The 17,957-nt window shown below is 38.2% G+C and overlaps 1 protein-coding gene across 23 annotated transcripts in view; it reads right to left on the bottom strand.

Annotated features, from left to right (window-relative positions):
- tenm3 (teneurin transmembrane protein 3) overlaps positions 1–17,957 on the bottom strand; it is a 1,793,546-nt gene that overhangs the window by 875,939 nt on the left and 899,650 nt on the right. For all 23 annotated transcript variants that reach the window (XM_062982692.1, XM_062982693.1, XM_062982691.1 and 20 more), the window contains one exon: positions 2,975–3,133. The gene's annotated coding sequence lies outside the window, so the exon portion shown is untranslated. The remainder of the gene's footprint in view (positions 1–2,974; positions 3,134–17,957) is intronic.

The following is a 17,957-nucleotide window of genomic DNA, read 5'->3' as shown; positions in this document are numbered from 1 at the left end:
ATTCAGATCAAACATCTGCATCACTCCTAAAATTTACACCAATTGACTCCAAATATGCAGTTCTCAGCTGAGTTGCTTTAAGTAGAAAAAGGGGTGTTTTGTATGTTATTTTAGCATTCTGGCGGGCTAATAAAATGTAGTTTTAATATAAGGATCCCAATGTGTCTTTTGTATAGTGTATGGCTCGAGGTATTGGCTTCTCTCTTTCTTATACAAGTTACAACTAAACAGTACATGTGTGATATCTTCTACCTCTGCTGCTCCACAGATACAAAATCGTCCATTATATGGAACGTGGTTAATCCTTCCATGTTTGACCATTGTATCCAGCTGTTCAAATCTAGTTCTGGTAAATACCCTCCTGAGGTGTTTAGGTATTTCTGTCTTTAGATACTGGACTGTTTGAAAAGTATGTTTAAAACAACTTAGCCATTTCAATGAGTCAGCTTTACTGGGTGTAGCAGTGTCTTACTTAGCTTCTATATCCAGTTTTCTTTGTGCAACCATTTTTGGATCTATTTCTTCTAGGAGATTTGGATATAGAATCAGAAGTCCACAACTCCTAATGTGTAAATATACAAATGTCCAATACCCCTTACATGAGAGATGTGATCACTGGGAAAAGGGGCTTCTATAATTGCCTGTATACACATATTCACTCAGAGCACACAGACAAGGCTCTTTATATTCCTACACTGACTAGATTCATGGTTTTGAATCTTTAGCATTTCTAGATATTTTGATCATCAGCTCCTAGAATCCCTCCCCACTGGCCACTGAAGCTTCTGTCAGTTCCAAATTTGTGCAACAATATGATGACTCAATTGGCTAGGATCCTGCAATGAATAAGAAGACCAAAGGCAGACAGGATCAAATTCAGACAACACAGATACTTCAAAACATTACTTTACTGCCACCGTTTTTCAAATTATATGCTAAAAAAACCTAAGTCTGGATCTGGAATAAATTGGAAAAAATGCATGGGATATGTCACACTTTGATTTTTCCATACTGGCAGCTCAAAAAATGCATACCCCATTATTGTTTTAGCAACACACGCACACCCCTAGCTCACACTTTCTAGGAAATTGCAAACCCATCAATGAAAGGCTCTAAGAACAGCAGGTCAAAGTGCCAAATTGGAACCGAAACTCTACCACTGAGACATGCTTATCGCTGAGAATGTAACATAAAGCACTGGGAAAATTTTTAGTGAATGAAAAGAAATGTCAAAACAGGGGAAAGCAAAACCTCCTTTTAAGATGATCTTAAGTTATTTAGACAAAAGCACAAAGCTGGACAAAAGCCATTTTCCCAGACCAAACTGATTATTGCTAGAGCCGTCACTTAAGCCACAGAGAAAGTTCTAAGTAGGCATGTTTTGGATTCCATTTATTTTCCTCCCTGATTGCTTCCAGCACTCACCACACTCCTTTTATATTTCCTTTTTTTCTACCAACTATTGCCTTGAAAAAACCCAGGTCCCTCCAACGTATCTTTCTAACCACTCTGTTCCAGCTGGTATCCTTCTCTCAAAATATGTAATGATTTCATCCTTACTGCAGTGTACTGTTGACTTAATCTCAGAAAAGCCATCTAGTTAAATTTAATGAATGCAACCCAAACACTATTTAAACAACATTAAACCACATTATTAAAACTACAAGAAGATCAAAGTTTGCTGTAAAACTGGGCAATTGGTCCAAAACTTTAAAGGAGAGTATTATGCAGGTATGCTTTATAGATGTTTCAAGCCATTCATCCTTAGGAATTTTTGAATTATTCAACAGTAAGGCTCTAAATAAGACCAATATACCTTAGCCTAAAAAGGAGACTGGGCAAAGGTAGCAAATTAGGTAGATAGAATGCTGGCACATGTCTTTTCTGTGAATAGAAAGGTGCCAAGGAACCTTATGTCTCCAGCAAATGCAGGAACTGATTGCAGAAGCTCCTATTATTTTGCCAGCCTCCAAGTCAAGCTTGCACTATAGGGCATTCTTTTGCTCATGAAAAACCACTTCGGATTAGAATCTGACTGACTGAGGTGTGAAAGGCCAGATCTACACCTCAAATTTTCCTGTCAAATATCTTGTTTAGCTTCCCCATAAAGATGACTCAAAAAAGGGAAAACATCTCTGTTTCAGAGATCCCAAGCCTTGGGATCAGGCTTCCCAGTAGGCTTGGAAGGGCCAGATGCCAATTTGGCCTACTTTTGCTTACAGTAGGGTAGTTCTTGTTTGTGGCCAAAAGACTGGTATCTTTTCACCTTAAATGTATCTTCTATCCTTACCAGCAACATAAATTCCAAAAGGCAAGAATTGTTCTTGACTTCTAATTTAGTTCATGACATTTAGCCAGAGCCATGGCCATAAAAAAAATTCCGGGGGGGGGGGGGAGGGAGGTTGAATTTTTTTTAGCGAATCATGAAGAGGAGTTCCATAACGCAAAATAATTTAGAAATCAGGCTCCATTGATAAACTTCAGTGGACACTCATGGGGATTTGGTTAATCAGTTAAAATTCATGAGTAAACCAGGTTTTTTTTTAACCTGAAAAATTGGGGGGGGGGGTGAACCCCTAACACCCCCCCCCCCAGCTACATCCCTGCATTTAGCATAAACTGAGGAGAGATTATCTGTGGTCAGGCTGGTTTGTAACTCCGCTTCCAAAGTTGAAATGTGCCTACTGTAATCCAAGAAAACTGAAAATCACCCAATGCAACTGAGTGATTATTTGCATAAAGTTATTGATTTGTAATCCTTTTGCTGCTGGCATTCACACCAAGCATGCTTAGGAAATGGCTGTATTAAAATGCTAACAGATTTAAAGAAAATGCAAAGACTACTTCTTAGAAGTGAAGAGAAAAATCTGTCTCCTATGCTAACATATGCTTAGTAATCTGGAAAGATTTTTCCCCTAAGGGAGAACACACAGGCATACAGACGTAACATTTTTGTGCTGGTCTGCTCACTTACCTTCTCTGATGAGTTGGTTGTGAAAAGACTGCATAGTTGCAAAGCTCAATTAGTGTAATTTATGTATCCTTGGGTGTCAATCACTGCTGTTGAGAGGTGGGACTCGCAAGGACCCTGTGCATTAATTAAGAGCTCATCTCTGCAGAGTTCTCTTTCCACCTAAGGACCAAAAAGAAAGTTTTAATTAGATTCGAAAAGACAGCATGTCACCAGCAAAATAAGAAAATTCTTTAGCTGAAAGTTCAAGAAGGAGGCGAAAGAGGACATTATTAATACAAGTACCATGTTAACGCCATGAATCCCATGCTCATGTTCAACGGAAAAGTGACTTCCTTGTATAAAGTTAATTTCACATGGAAGAATTTGCATCTCAGTTCTACAGTGGTAGAACATGGACACAATTCATGGTTTCATGGGCAGACTTGATACCAACTTTCTTATTGGGCCCCTGTCTAATTACTGATGCTGAGCTGATGTTGACTGAATGCAATTATATTGCTGTTGTTCCATGGTATTTCTCTCTGATGGCCAGCTTTTTCTTTCAGTGCTACCCTGAGGCTGAATATGCAATGGGCAAAACAATGCAAACTCAGCGAAGGCGAGTACATAGATTTGCACAACACATCCCTTTTCTTTGTTGAGTGATGCAGGAAACGTAATTGCTGGCTGGCCCACAGAATCCTAGTGCTCGAGAGAGAGTTGGAAACTAGCTGGGCTCACTAGTGTCAGCTGCTTCAGAGACGCCTGTCTCTTTGAATGGCCTGTGTGAGGGCTATCAACTCTTCTGCTTAGGACTCACTTGGGAAACAATCCCTAAATAATTGATTATCACATTTATAAATTGAAGGAGGCAAAACAAATTTTAAAAGCTGGTCCAGACTCCAGAAAATAAACATGTCAGCTAATGGCTCATATGTAGCAAAAGTGGGGTGGGAGGTAAGTGGGGGGTGGGTGGGTTAAAATTACATTTGGAAATGTAATAACAAATTAGTTTGGCAGTGGCCACATGAAATAAGGACCTTACAAACTTTAAAATCAAAGAAAGAAGTGCGAGCTAAATTCTGGAACAAAAATATAAAGAAATAAAATAGGATTTCACCTCTAAAATATTTCAGGAATCAAATCACAAAATGTGCTATTTACATGACGCAATTAATAATGATTCTAAAGGCAATTTTCCAAGAACAACATAGCACACTAGGAAGATACCAGAATGTGGAAGAGATTAACTAGCTATCCTAAAATAACAGAGTATATGCTCTTCTAGCTATCACATTTTGCAGTCTGGCTATTTAAAAAGCAAGCATGTTTTCAGAAACAGCCATCGTGCACACTATAAAGGCACTTTTAAACTAGCATAGATATTATAAACTGAATAGCAGCTGCAATCTGACAAAACAAATTCTGTTTTTACAGGTACTTTTTGAGAACTCATTTTGGATAAAACAGTAGTGTTCATCTTTGGGTTCTCCAGATATTTTGAATGTCAGTTCCCAGAAGCCCCTGAGCAATGGTAAGAAAAACTGGGAGCTGCAATCAAAAACATCTGGCAAACCAAAAGTGAGACTGACTGGTCTAAATAATATGCTATTGTATATAAGGTATGTGTGCATGTTACTCATGTTCTTTCTCTATCCTCTTGAAAAAGCAAGATTTATCCTACCTTTTTCTCAGCCTTGTGCCTGGTGGTACAGCTGCTATGAAACTAATCTTATAGAGGGAGGATGACCAGAGATGTTAACACTTTGCATTGGGCCTTGTCATTTATTTGGCATGGGTTTAATTTAAAAGAAAACTGTATTTTTAAAATATCTTGATAATACATCCTTGTAGCTTGTGCTTTAAAGTTATGTTTTCTTATAAATGTATTGCTGGTATTGTTGTATCCACTGGTTTGAGGCTTTTATCATACTTGGAGCCAGCACATTGAAAACAATTAATCTTACTTCAGTTGGTTTGCTGGAACTATGACTAAATCCAGATTCAGTCCAATATGTTTTATTATATGAAATCTGGAATGAAGAGACTCAGAATAGGATGTATATATTGCAGTGCCCCAAATTCCTTCCACATAAAATTCAGACTCCTGAAAGTTGTGGACTCCTTCAAATTGGTCCTGCCCTCTGTTATCCTTCCTTTCTTGCCACCGTTTCCTTTTCCCATTTGCATTGTGGCATATAGGTAGGGGTACTATGGAAAATTGTTTTTTAAAAAGGAAACACAGGAGATGCCAGCTAACAAAATACCCTTGGGTTCAGTGTTCACATATGGCATTATCACAAACCAATACAGTAACTGCAAACTAGTTACTGTATTGGGCCAGGCTGTGGCTCAGGCTGTTGAGCAACCAGCTGCAGCCAGTTGTAACAAATCACTCTGACCGAGAGGTCATGAGTTCGAGGCCAGCTTGGAGCCCCATGTTTGTCTTGTCTTTGTTCTATGTTAAGGCATTGAATGTTTGCCTTATATGTGTAATGTGATCCGCCCTGAGTCCCCTTCAGGGTGAGAAGGGTGGAATATAAATACTGTAAATAAATAAATAAATAAACTAAAAACTATTTGATTTGACTTGCCAGCTGTGTTCTCTATGATTACACAGATTTATCCTGTCTATGCTCTTTATCAAAGCTCTTGAAGATGTCTGGCTTCATGGAGGAAAGAAAGGGCCAGCGGGGCGAATCTGTCACCCTGAATGTAGCTTCCTCTTGGTGACACCTCATCACATAAGGGAAGCATCGCACTTCTGTGGGGTCTCTGCTGGCTTCATTGGACACTGTGTGGCTCTGTGCCCCCAAATAAACAGGACGTGTCCTAAAATGCTGAATTTTGTGAGTGTGATAAATATCTTATACTTGTTTAGATGTCAATCTAAAATATTCTGGTCTTTGAGATGAAGAAATGGATGGTGCCTCACACTTCATAGCAAGAACCAAACTCCACTGACTCTGGGGATAGTTGGTTATTTTGGTGTGTATTTATGTGTGTTCGTGTGCGCAAGATAGACTATTTGATAATAGCAGTTTTATCCAACACAGGTTTTATGACCAGGGGACTCAGTAGGAATGGGTTTCTAGTGCTTCTCCTAGCATCTACTTGCCTCATTCTGTTGAATGATAAAACTGGCCCTATTTGCTTATAAACACATTCCACATGAACGTGGATGGCACTGTTAGAAATAAGGATTGTAGGTGGGTGAATTAGTAAGTCATGTCTTGATTTTGTTTAGAAATCAGCTTATTATTATCTTGTACCGGATGATACAACAGAAGACATTTCTCAATGTGACCATCTGTTCAGATTTTTCCAGGCTCATATTCACAACTGAGTCCTGACATAGCAACAAATTTAAAAGAAAGCACAAAGTTTTTTTTAATTATTACCTCCCTTTTTTATCACAATTGCCATTCTTCAGGTAACCACAGGGTTCACCAAGCAGGTTGAAAAAACAGTCAACCTCAATGGCGTTGACTGCTGTTTTGCTGGTTTCATCTAAGAATGGGTTATTGTGAGAGCAATTTCCTTCTGAATAACGAAGGCCAGTTGGGGAGAATGAGTCATACCAGTGGCCTTTAGGGCCAAATTCCTGTGCACTCTCAAATGCATGGGCTTTGCTTCTGCAAGCCACTGCTGTGCTTGGAATAAAAAAAAAGCATAGGCTGATCTATATAGTAAGCCAAACAGAGACAAACAATGTCAGCAGAAGCCAAATTGGCTGCAACTCCCATGTGCACATTGACTAAATATAGGACACATGAACCTTCTTCCACAGTGTTTACTGGAATAAAAAGAACTGGTTATCATCTACATTATTGGACATATGCCATACTCAGAAATAAGGATAAAGGATAAAGAATGGTGTTTCTTCCAGAAATATTTTTTGTGTACAAGATACTGTAAAATATCCTGTTCTTCTCTACCTGGCTTTGGACAATGATGCCACAAACAGTTTCTCTTTTACCAGGTGTTCCAATGATTTGTCATTTTCACTTAACACTGAGAGTCTTCTCATCTGCAGCTCCCTGCTATTTATTTAGTACAACCCATGCCATATTTAGTACAATCCATGTCAGTTGCATCTCTTAATTAAGAATATGACAGGAATAAGAAACACATCAAACTCCAGAACTGACAGTAAATCTTTGTTCTTCTAAACAAGGATATGAATTTTATAACCATTTAAATTGCTGTCATTCACAGGGGACAATGTTAAAACTGAACTAAGTTAGGAATTACATATTAGCAGCAGGTTGTCTTCTCAGACCTTCCCTTCATGTTTCTCTCTGAACCCACGCTCTGAGCTTGTGGCTTTGGAAGAAAGCCAGAAAAGCAAGCCTAACTCAAACAATAAAATCTCGATGATCTACTGAACTGTGACTGAGATTTGTGACCTGCTTTGAGGCAAATCAGATTCAGCAACAAAACCCCTTACATACAGCTATCAGCAAGTGCCTGGCAGAATGTCAACACTGTGGTACTAAATATTCTAAATGAGTCATGCTGGGAACCATTGGACATCATGTGCTGCCATGAAATAATTATAAGAAGTAGATGGATTCATCTAAATGTACTTTTGTCACATGGAAGAAATATGCCCGTTAGCCTAGTTTGTGTCTAAAACTAAAACTAAAATAAATCCTTGTGTGATATAAAAAAAATATTAGAACACATAAGGAGCAATGGGAAATTCAGTAAAATATAAGTTCCCATTCAGAACAATATGGATACATAAATCAAGTAACTCTGTGTGTGTGTGTGTGTGTGTGTGTGTGTGTGTGTGTGTGTGTGAGAGAGAGAGAGAGAGAGAGAGAGAGAGAGAGAGAAAGAGCGTAAACTCTCCCTCTTAGGGTGAATTTCTCAACTGCAGTTTTTTATGCTTCTTTATTAGGTATAAAAATTCTGAAAGCCTATGTACACCCACTTTTAGGAAACAATGCTTTTCATAACAGTTAGGAAGATAGTTCATAATCCACTGTACTTTTTATAGGATGCATATCCACCTTTAGCTGAGTGCCGCATTGGCTTGTGTTGGCTCATGTCAGATTGGTTCTATGCACTCAGTGGATGAACTAGGGTGAAGTAGGGCAAAACTGGTGGGGCTATGAAAAGAAAAATAACAAGATATATGTGTTTGCAGACATCAAGAGCTGGTCTCACCTTACTGTCTAAATTAGTGAGCAAACATGACCTGAAATTTCTTGTAGAGAATAGGATATATAATCTGATATCTGGCCCAACAGAGATCTTCAATTAGGTCGTCCAGCATAGTTGGATGTAGTTTTCCAGGTCAATTCCTTGACAGATATCACTGAAGGGGATTCCTGGAAACTAGCACTGGACAGAAAGAATTCCAGGATGTGTGGACATCACAGCTGCCTCAGAGGTGTCTGTGTATTATAACCTTCTGTAAACTTTGCAGCAAATGCTCATATATAGCAATGGCTTATCATGACTCCTCCATGTAATACAGTCATTATTTACTGTCTTGGGGGTTATACTGAACATCTCTGATAAAATGAAGCAGTTCACTTTATTATAGAAATTGATGAATCTGACCACTTTCTCCCGACATTCAACTTTCTATAATCTCAGCTACATTCAGTTTTTAAAATCTCAACTATGCTGTACTTATCACACTGGTGTTAAATATCTGAATATCTGAAGGGGTAGCAATCCTGGATGGTAGCTGGATGGTTCCGGTCCAGCCTATCTTTGCGACCGCATTTTCTACTATGTGGACCTGTGCAAACTTTAAGATCTCCTGAGGAGGCCCTTCTCTCACTCCTGCCGCCGTCTCAAACATGGTTAGTGGGGACGAGGGAGAGGGCCTTCTCAGTGGTGCCCCCCCCAGCTCTGGGACTCCCTCCAGAGAGAAATTAAATTAGCCCCTACCTTGGCCACATTCCGGAAAGACCTGAAAACCTGATTATTTCAATATGCTTTTGACTAATTTGGCACAATTTGACAGAGCCCTTTTACCTCCAGCTATACCCAGCCACTGCACTTTATTACTGGTCTATCTTATTAGTGACCTTGCAATATATTTCACATGTAAAATTTATTGTCTTGTCTCTAATTTTTGAACACACCCATTGCACCTGGCTATTGGTTATCAATTGTTGTTGAGTTTATGCTTTTATATGTTTTATGTATTACTTAACAAACACAGACAGGATTTCAAAGTCAATTTGTTAAAAAATAAGTACTAAAAGCCCCCTGCAGATCTGTACATTTCAGTTGGTCCTATTATCACAGGGACAGAAAGTGAGGTGAAAACTTCTGAACAGGCACAGATGGCAAAACTAACATCACAAGGGTCTTAACCCTCCCCTACGCTATCCAAATCAGAGGGAGAGAGAAAGAGAGAGAGTATTCTGGTTACACTTAAAATGTATCTGTTTTGACTTACATACAAATTCAACTTAAGAACAAACTTACAGAACCTATCTAGTTTGTAACTTGGGGACTGCCTGTACATTCTTTATGACATCTCTATAATGGCCACTTCCCAAAAGGTCTCATCCCAAAGTGAACCAATTGACATTCTCACCCATCACTAAGCTTTTCCGCTTAAAGCAAATCACTCTATTCTTCAGCAAGACACAAGCAATTTCTACAGAGCCCAAAGTTCCATATGCACAGAAAGAGAGAAAATAAAGAATTAGTAGTTTTGTAAACATATGAGAATGATGTTGGGTATTAATACATGGAAATGTCTCATGGACAACTATTTGAGAAGAGGTAAGGACAACTTCGGGTTTTGGCAACCCTGGGACTATTTTGAATATGATTCCTTTGAGTTAACAGGACCCATGTGGCTGTTGGAAATCATTAATCAGCAACCATAGATCAATGTTTTGTGCTTGTCAGACAGCAAGCAATGCTGACTCTAATGAACAAAACATAAAGATGTTCACTTTAAATTAGGATACACCTGTATGTGATAACTTCAGCTTCAGCATTTTGCTGTCCCACTCTCCCCAATTATATTTTCTGTTTGTCACATCTTCCTTACCTACTCCACATATATTTTCTAACCTAATTTGTTTTATTTTGTGGAAACATTCCCAACCCTGATGAGAACAAGATGTATGTGTATGTGTGTGTGTGTGTGTGTGTGTGTGTGCATATGTATAAAGACGAACTGTGAAAAAATCTTGCCTTACCTGTATGATTAAGCAGAAATACTTGTTATGAATTTAGATCTATCTATCCATCTACTCACACATCTATCCATATATCACTATCCCTCTACATGTGCGCACACATACTGAAAGTGTCACCAAGTAATAGCACATACTGTCAAGTTTAATAGTGGGTTTCAGAGCCTGACTGCTATAACTCTGTGCTCTTTGGTACCAACTGTCTCTTTCAGCAAGGTATCCTGATAAAATCTTGCAAATGCAGAATTAATCCTAGTGTTGCTTGTTTCAGTAGTTAGTCAGCACACACATTTGTTTAACTCTATTTCATCAGGATGGAGCATTTTTCGTTCTCGCAGAGACATACATTTTTGCAGAATTCACACATAATATTTCTCCAGAATTCAGTGGCTGGCATGAATATTTTGTTTTACAAAGAAAAAACATATAGAATGAACAATGTTCCAAAAATCTGTTTATTTTTGCCACCTGAAAACTTTTTTGTTCCAACCATGACATAGTGAGGCAACAAAAAAAACCCATGCTTGTTTTGGTTGAACCATGATACATCAAAGCGGAAGTCACATGCTGTTGTTATCAACAGATGTGCAGGGATGCACTAGAATTCTGACTACAACCCTAACTAATTCGAACTACAACCCTGACTCTAATTACAGTGTTAACCACAGTGCTTTTGTCACATGGAATAAATGTACCTTCTAGCCTGATTGATCTGTTTCTAACATTTTAAGAAATGATCTAACTTTTAAAACACTAAGATTCTCATTCCAGTCAACATTGCTTATAATTGATTGAATTCCAGTTTGTTTACAACCTGGTGCATGATGCTTAGAGTGGTATAAACTTGGGACCTTGGGAAATAACAAATGTAGAATGAAGGGGCTATCAAAAGCAAAGAAATGACTAAGAAATTTAATGAAAAGGGGGGTCACTAGAATGCATAGTATGCATGCCTTAAACAAAAAAAAAAAAATGATACATTCCAGACACAACAAGCCAGTTATAAACAGATGTATCATAGCAGGATGTACTCAACAAAACACAACTTACCACAATGTCTTACTTTGACATTTTTAGCCATTTTGTGTAATGTTTGAAAATGAATATGTTGGTAGGTCTTTCTCCCCCTGCCCTCCCCCAGAAACTTTGGAAGACATAGCAATGGTGAAGTTGGACTCCAGCTTGAGAATGCTGTCAGGAAGCACAGTGAGCAGAAGAATAGATAGCACAAAGGGTAGATATCCTCCAGCAGTGTATCTCACCTCTCTCTGTATGGTTCTGCTTCTCTATCCCATAGCAACTCATTTGTCTGAGTGTGGCAAGAAAAAAAATGTTGGCATCTCTAGTGAAATGGCCTATGCAAGGATCAGGGCATGGAGCACAAAGAAAGCAAATTACTGCTCAGTAGGCAGGTTGCCTCATGCAGCCTGGCTGCTGGCCAAGTCTCCTTTTATTAGTATGGGGGTCAAGTTTGCTTCTAATGCAGAGTAAGGCATCTGGTGGAAAGAGAGAAAAGTTAAGACGTGGACTACTATTCATTCGGAAGGGCGGATAATGCCAGTGATATCAAGATAACTAAAGTTGGAGACAGCTTTCTTTGCTTGATTTCTTAGTTAACTGATTGTTTGAATAGGAATGAGGAGGAGGAGAAACACATGGCCCTGAGAAAATTAATCCTTGCATTCTAGAAAAGACAGTCTGGAAACCATCAGTCTCGCTAAGAATGAAGTCTGGTGTAGTGATTCTTGTAGTGCAATGTTGGATCAAAATCAGGGACACGATATTTGAATCCTCACTCAGCCAGGGAGCTCATTTAGGACAGACATGGTTTCTCCAACAATCTACCTCACGTGGTTGTTGTGCAGATAAAATGCAAATGCCACATCTGCTAACCTAATCTTCTTGGAGAAAGAGAGAGAGAGAAAGGAAGGAAGGCTAAAAATAATAAATATATCATCAGGAAGCAGTATGTAGGCACATACCACATAAGGGTTTGTTGTTTTGGTGTCAATCCCCAGCTTTCCTAATGACTCATCATTCCAAAAGCAGACAAGGGAATAGGGATTCATCCTTGGCTGGATGGGTTGCACTCCTCCTAAAAACAGTTTAACAGCTTGGAGTGCAGTCCTGGATTTACCTCTGAGACTGAATTCCCAGTTTTCAGCAGTGGCTAAGACACAATTAAGACTGATATGCCAGCAACACTGGTTCCCTGAGGAGTCTGATTTGGCCACACTGATGTATGTTTGAGTTACATCCCATTTGGATTATTGTAACACACTTTGACGTGTGTTCTCAAAACTGCTGCTCGACCAAAATGCTGCAGGCCTGGTTACTGGGAACATATAATGCCCTTGTTACAACTGCTTCACTGGCTATTGGTTAAGTTCTACAAATCCCTACATAATGCGAAAGGTAGTATCCTGCCAAGATTTGAGTTCCAGGGGAGAGTCTTTCTTTGGTCTTTCAGTCTCTCATCCTCACTACATTTGGTGAGAATGTCTTTGAGAGACAGCTTTCTTGGTTGCTCCTTCCATGCTGTGAAACTTTCTTCCAAAGAATGATTTGCTACTTGCCTTTTTCTTGTGTTTCTGTCTGCTGGCAAAGACCTTCATATTCAGTTTCCCAGCAATGCTCTGTTGGTAAAAAGGGGGAGTTCTAATGTGTATTTTAGATACATTACTTAAAATAGATGTGGCATTTGTAATACTGCTTTGAACCTACTATATTTTTCAACCTAAAACTGGTTATTTTCTCTTTTCAAATCTGCAGTCTCTGAAGATCATTGGGAGTAAATAAATAACAGAAGTATAAGTATGAGATATTTTGTAATAGAGGAAATAAGACATCATATCATATATAACCATCAGTAGGAAAGTTGGAAGTTTTTATCTTACTTGTTCTCCCTATTTATATTTCTTTTTGTGTTGTTGTTTGAAATTTCTTTTCAACTTTCAGTTTTATGTTTTTCTATCTTTCTATATTACAGTATGGAAAAATTGTCTTAATAAACATAAATTTTAAAAACTGATTCTATTTTAAGAGTACTGCATATGTCATTAACCTATATCTTATTTCAGTCATGTTGTGCATCATCTTAGGTTCCAGTGTGAGGAAAAGACAGGATGAGAACTAAAAGGGAAATAAGAAACAATGTGCTGAGTATGGTAATCATTCTCTTGACTCTTTCTATTAGCTTATTTCATTCTTTTCAGTTAACAAATAGAGTGGACAAGTATGAATTAGGACACAACTATCATGAAGGCACGTCTATCCTTCTTAACACTTTTACCACAGGGCTTGTCATTCCCTTGCCAGCACAATGTCTTCCAGATGTCACTCCTGCTTCACTACGTTACTTGTAATTTCTTCTGTAGCTTATCTACTTCAGAGAAAGATTGCTGCTTTCCAACATAAAGCCTCCCGCACTGCCACAGATCTTAATTTGAAAACACTGGTTGTATAATCTCATGCAGAACTCCCCATTCCTAGCCTTGGAGCATGTGTTTCCCAATAACAGAAACAACAAATAATCAGATAAGAACTGTAATGTTCCTATAGGATAGCTTAGTCAAATAAACAGCTGCCTGATGGCGTGGTTATTCATAAAGTTAAAAACATTGCATTTTTCAACATTTAAAAAGTATACACAAACCAATCTGGATGAATATCATAATTTTAGGGAAGGAAAAGTTTAACCATTCATTTTCCTATTTGGACTCTGAAAAAGAAATTCCCTATACTATAAATATTGATATGAAAAAGGCCATACTGGCAGTAATGTGGCTTTTTATTATTATTTGATAGGAAGTATAATTTTTCAAAATCATGATGGGGAGGCAACAGTTTCTGTGCTACTAGCCTGACCTGTCATGTCTAACTGTCCCCAAGCTTTGTTGTTATCTCTTTTTAAAAAACAGATTGAATCTATTGTGTTAGTAGAGCACCTTACTTAATATACTATTTAGTCAGCTGGTAGTGAGGATGACAAGCTTTTGGTGGATGGTGGTTTCCACAACAATGGGACAGTGAACATGTTCTAAGTTTTAGTATGAATGTTAAATGAACTATCCAAGGTACTAAACCCTATAATTTCAAGGGAATCAGCACTTGGTTAGTTCCTTTAAAACAGGATCAGGCAAAGGAAAGGCTGGAAGACACTTTATTGTCCTGGAGCCTTCTGGGGCCTGGATTAATTATTGAAAAATAAAACAAAACACCCTAAAGTGGCCTGAAGTCTGTGTATGGTTTCCCCCCAAATGGGTATTTATAAATTGTTTCAGCTAAAGGTTTCCAGGAATATGAATCTGTCCTTTTTTGTCTAAAAATATTGGTCTGGAGATTCTGGGTGAGTCACATGCAGTCCTTTGGATGATTTTTTTGCCATCCCTGCTTTAAAATTTGGACTTAAACCCAGAGTTGTTTCTTTGTGCCACTGATATGGAAGTCACCAGCCGTCCACTAATAGACCTGAAATGATTCACAATTTGCTAAGAGGTCAGAGTAAAGCAATAGAGTTAGAAAAAATAATTTTCAAAACAAAGAATTATTGAGAAACCTGTTTTGGAATATAAGAAAACACTGATGAGAAAAACCCTGGACTGATGAGAACATTTGCAGTTTAGGATATATTCTGCACAGAATACACATTTAATTTTGTATAGAAAACAACATTGCCATACAGGAAAACAAAATTTTCTGTACAGGAAATAATAAACCCTGTGGAGAAATAATAATCCCAGTCTCATTGTTAATACTGTGGTTCCAAGAACTCAATGTAAATCAAGACTCGTCTGCACTGATTGGGTCCCATATTTACAATAGAAATAAATTATTTTACAAGTAATATCTTAGTTTCCCAAAGGAAAATATCATAGGAAGCAGAGAAAATTACAAATAGGTTGAGAGTCCTTGAAAAAAATATTAATAAAAAGAAAGAAAATAAAGTAAGAAGTAAGAAGAAAGACAATCTTCCACATCTCCCATTTCTATTAGGAGCCATAAGAAAGCACAACTTGGAGGACAGCCCAGTACTGAGCTATTAAATCATGTTAAATTAGGACAAGTATTTAACTACATCCATTGAAATGATTAAAAGAAGAAAAACTGCTTTGAATAATAGAGATCTTTCAAATGCTTCTTACAATTTGGGTGTTACACATTCTCCTTGATACCATGAAGACTATTGTCACTTAAGGGGAGACGGACTGATGCTCAAATCAATTGATTCATTGATACTTCCAGGCTCTCTAACTTATATAGCTAATGTATTCTTCTTCTTCTACTGTTGTTAACAACTCTATTTTATTACAATATTTTAACAAACATTTGACAGACTTAGCTCATATGCTTCAATGATATTAATAGATTAGAAAACAAGCAGCAACTGATTTAGTCTGACTCCAAATTGAACTGAGCCATTTGGATTGAATAAAATCTGGACCTGGTTGCCTGGATGTAAAAATATGCCTGGTACAAACAAATTGGGGACAAATCTAGACAGATACATAACCCGAGGCTAATCCGGCATGCCGAACACCAGATCGGCCATGTGTGTGGTACTTACAGGGACTTCCCCAGACACTGTGAAGGAGTCCCCCACCATCCAGAATTATGTTTTTTAACATTCTGGAGGGAGCTAGTGAGATAGTCTTATCCACTCTTCCTCTTTCTTTCGGTTTTACTGTTCATGCATGGTCAAGGAATTTTGGCGGCAAATGATCTTTACCTTGCCTATTGTAGGCAGAAACAAATGCTTACAGTTGGATCAGCTACATTAAGATGTAATGCATTCTTATCGCAGATATAATCTTCCAATGTGACACAAAAACCTGTGTTTCTTCAGTTCTTCTTCATCTTCCTGCTAATATGGATGCTACTAAAAAAAACAACCTTCTACCTAGAGAACAAGGAGGAAAAAAGAGCTTGGTGGTGTAAAAGGCTTTTCTATTAGGAGCTTCACTCTTAAAGATTTTGTTAACTGAGGCATGATTGTATAAAGTTTTACAGAAATGTTTACAGTTGTGCATAAGATTACACCTATTCAGTTCATGGCCAACAGCTTCCCTTCTGTGAAAAGGGGGAAGCAGTTGATGATGACAATAGGTATATGAATTGGCCCTGATCACTACAATGTAAATATTGGTTTATGGTTTTCTTCAGGGTTAACCAAGCCCACTCTAGAGGCTTTTTTTTCGTGTCAGGAGCAACCAGAGTTGCTTCTGGATGAGAGAATTGGCCGTCTGCAAGGACATAGCCCAGGGGACGCCTGGATGTTTTGATGTTTTACCATCCTTGTGGGAGGCTTCTCTCATGTCCCCGCATGGAGCTGGAGCTGATAGAGGGAGCTCATCCGTGCTCTCCCCGGGTGGGATTCGAACCTGGCAGCCTTCAGGTCAGCAACCCAACCTTCAAGTCACAAGGCTTTTATCCCCTTGGCCACTGGAGGCTCCTCTCTAGAGGCTCTGATGCATAGTTCCCAGGAGCATTCTGTTGGGAAATGACTGGGAGCTTTTTACAAAATTGAATAGCAATACCTGGAAAATAGGAATCAGAACCAAATCTTTTAAGCTACTGAAGCTCAATATGACAAAACAGATTTACAGTCACCAAAATCTAAACTGTCTCAAATTGGCACCTGGATTATGGATCAGAGGCAACCACAGCTTTGAATCATGTCTGGAGTTTGTATAGCAATGATTGCTGTTGCAAATTAGTCATGTGGTCAGAAAATATGCATCATGAAGTCAAGGTCATTTCCCTTTATGTAGCTTTCTCATAATTTTACTTGTCTGGTTTATGTAACAAACTATCTGGAACAGATTAGGCTGGGACACCCACTAGTTTTGTTCATTTGGAATCAAACCTGACAGCTGTTTCTAACATAAATTAATATTTATCTTCAAAAGAATTTTTTGGGATAAGAACGGTACCACCTCCTACCCCACTTTCAAAATGAGGAGGATTTAGAATTGAATGTACTGTATATTTAAACCAGCTACTGTCCGGCTTTGGGTTACAACAATAAAAGAATCAACAAACAAAACAAACAGCAGCTTGTTTCCATATGTATATAAAAATTAAGACTAGGTGGGGAGGAAGACCTTTGGATGTGCTTTCAATTTGGTCAGATTTCTAATCCAGAAATAAACCAGTCTGATTCAAACAGATGTGGAAGAAGTTTAGTTCCTCAGAAATAGACTGAACAGTATTGAAGATTTGATAAGAGTTTCATAGATATATGTCAGTTTATCTTGAAACACTTGTATTTTCCCCAGACTTTCCAGGAAAGATTGGGGAGAGATGGGAGGGATAAGAGGGCATATAATTTTGAGATTAACACTTTTAACATCTCATCAAAGTGAATGGTTTCGCTCACGGTCAAATAAAATTGCTGAGGGATGTTTTATTACTTCATTGTAACTCCCTGATATCGATCCTTCAAGAAATGTTTCAGGATTCTGCCTTAGGGATACCTTCATGCTGTGTCCAGTTTCATACAAATACCCCCAAAATATCAGGTGGAAGGGAAGGGGAGTGACTCATTTCCCTGCTGTATGTGAACATGCCTTTACCCAAAAAAACAAAAAAAGGGGAAACAAAAAACAAAAACACCGCTATTATCCTAAAAATTTGGCAGCTTTCTCATTTTGGGTCACACTCATACTGTGTGTCACTTTCTTATCAACTGTACACACAAACAGAAATAGGAGCACAAATGTATTCGTTTTTGGAAATTCCCAAATGTAAAGACTGATCTTGTGCAAAGTACTTTAAACCCATTCAGCTGAAACTTGGCAGCTTTCATCTACTTAGAAAGGTCA

Source organism: Anolis carolinensis, chromosome 5 (assembly GCF_035594765.1).
Source record: "Anolis carolinensis isolate JA03-04 chromosome 5, rAnoCar3.1.pri, whole genome shotgun sequence".
NCBI lineage: Eukaryota > Metazoa > Chordata > Lepidosauria > Squamata > Dactyloidae > Anolis > Anolis carolinensis.
This window is presented reverse-complemented; position numbering and strand designations above follow the sequence as displayed.